Source organism: Penaeus japonicus, unplaced genomic scaffold (genome assembly GCF_977035675.1).
Source record: "Penaeus japonicus unplaced genomic scaffold, GWHDUDI00000001_assembly GWHDUDI00000017, whole genome shotgun sequence".
NCBI classification, from domain to species: domain Eukaryota; kingdom Metazoa; phylum Arthropoda; class Malacostraca; order Decapoda; family Penaeidae; genus Penaeus; species Penaeus japonicus.
The window spans coordinates 10,496,769-10,499,268 of record NW_028234419.1 but is presented as its reverse complement, the minus strand read 5'-3'; positions in this window follow the sequence as shown (position 1 = coordinate 10,499,268).

Here is a 2,500-nt window from a genome sequence, read left to right as displayed (position 1 = left end):
GTTCTCGATCGCTCTCTCTATCTCTTTCTCTCGTTTTATCGATCCCGATCGCTTTCTCTCTCTCTTTCCTCTCCTCTCTCTTTCTCTCTCTTTCTCTCTCTCTCTCTCTCTCTCTCTCTCTCTCTCTCTCTCTCACCCCTACTCCCCTCGCCCTTCTCTCTCTGTCTCTTCCGTCTCCTCCTCATCTCTCCTCTCTCCTCTCTCTCTCTCTCTCACTCAACTCCCTCATCCTCTCTCCACCTCTCTCTCCTCTCTTTCCCTCTCTCTTCTCTTTAAACTTTTCAATTAATCATCTATTCATTTTTTCTCCTCTCTCACTCACTCACTAACCCCCCAGTCCAATCACTCTCTCTCTTTCTCTTTCTCTCTCTTTCTGTCTATCTATCTATCTATCTGTTCTATCTCTCATTGTGTTTCCTACTTTACCAACCTCCTTTTCCCACTTTCCCTCTTTCTCGTTCGCTCTTTCTCTTCCATTCTCCTTCCTTCGCCCCGCTTTCCCTCCGCTCCTCTCTCCCTCCACTTCCCTCCCGCCAAAGTCCTCTTTCTTTCCCTCCTCATTCTCTCCCTTCCCTCTTTATCATAATCATTCCTCTCGCCCCCTTTTTTATCCCTGCCTCTCTTCCCTTATACCAAAGCAACCAAGGAAAGACCTGTTCTCCTATGTTATCGCCTCCCTCATTCTCTCCCTTAAGAACTCAACCATGACATCGCAAAACACCAAGTCACGTTTAAATCGAAGTCACCCAGATGGACACCGGGCATCGCACAAGAGCAGAGTGTCCTAGACAATGTATGTACAAAGGGACAACGAACTGAGAGCAAGGAGGCTGGGAGAGGGCGGGTGGGGTGGGGTGGGGCGGGTGGGGTAGGGTGGAGTAGGGTGGGGTAGGGTGGAGTAGGGTGGGTCGGGGTGGGGGGTATTACGGAGGGGTTGATGGGAGGGTAGGTGGGTAGGACTGGATGAGGTAAGAGGTGTGTGTGTGTGGGGTGGGGGGCGGGGGGGAGGCATGGCGAGAGGGAAGTTCTGCAATCCAATGTTGACGAAGACCTCAACTGTCCAAACCTGCAACTTCCCTTTTGGTATCGGACACGTGACTATTGCCAAGATGACTCCCCTTCAGCACCTTCGGGCTTCTGTTCCAATGATGTTCAAGTGTCATAAGTGTTGATAGAAGGTATATAATGGAGAAAATTATAAAAGATATAAGTTTAAGTCCGGCACACCATTCTCGATAATAGAATATATACGACTCCGTTATTACAGTAAGTAAATTTATAGGAATTGAACGAATTTAAATGGAAAATTGAGGCGAGTCTGACTTTGCTTAAACCAATATTTATAATTGTAACGTTATCTGTAAACTATTTTTATAATGCTTTCTAGAACATCTGCATATTAGTATATAGATAATCTCTGTGTCTATACGGCAGTCTTTGAAATATCAGAGAATGTTATCCTTACTAATTCCCGTGATTACTTTGATTCAAGAAAACTTCTCTGTGATTATTATGGCAATAAAAGACGTAAATCGAAGTTGCGGATATCTATATCTAGTTTTACTTACACTAATTCAAGAACATATGTATCTACCACGTGTAATAATAATGTGTATTTGATTTTGAATTATGGCAGCGGGATTCTTTCACATCGCATTAAATCCATGAAATGATGGTACTGATATTGTTAACCGCAATCTTGTATTCTTCAATATAAATTGCTGTAAACTCCGAAGATCATTATCAACTATATTTTATTTTCCATGAACTGCTCGGCTACCACCTGTCTATTTGCATAATCTCAATCCACTTTTTATCCATTAGTTTATGCAAATATCCTTCGTTCTCGTCGACATTGTTAGATTTCTTAAGAGCTTGTTCATTACACAATATTTTCCGCAGCCAAAGCGGATGTGAGTTGGCGTTTATTTATTCATAGATTCATCATTTATTCGTCTGTTTATTTCTTGAGCTGCTTCATTTTCCACTAAAAGGGAATTTGGCGTGAATGTTATCAGATGAGGTCGGCGGCGAGGACGGACAGACAAATGAGCCAGCAAATAGAGAATGAATGTAGAGGACATTATACTCTCTCCAACTGTCAACTTCCATTCTGTCAGCCTCTCGCTTGTCAGTTTCTGGCCGTCAATACCTGCCCCTTGTGTCGGGGTGGACACCAGGTCCCATCGTGTCCCTTGGGCCCCCAGCGTCCCTGCGCCCCTCAGGTCTATTCAAAGGGACCAGAAGTGGACATGTATACGATAAATGATCAATGTCTTGCCCTATGACTTTCGATAATTCACTGTTGGTTTTGCAATTGCATGTTAAGACGCTGTAGAAAGTTTGGCTTCGCTGAGTCATATGTGAACGTGGGTATTGAGGGTAAGGTTCGGGCGGTCGTTATCGTGCAGCTGGTGGCGCGGCTACTACCTGCACTCATGCATTTGGAGGCTGCAACATGCCAAGGCTGCCAGATGTACCTCGTCCTTTTGTGCCCTTC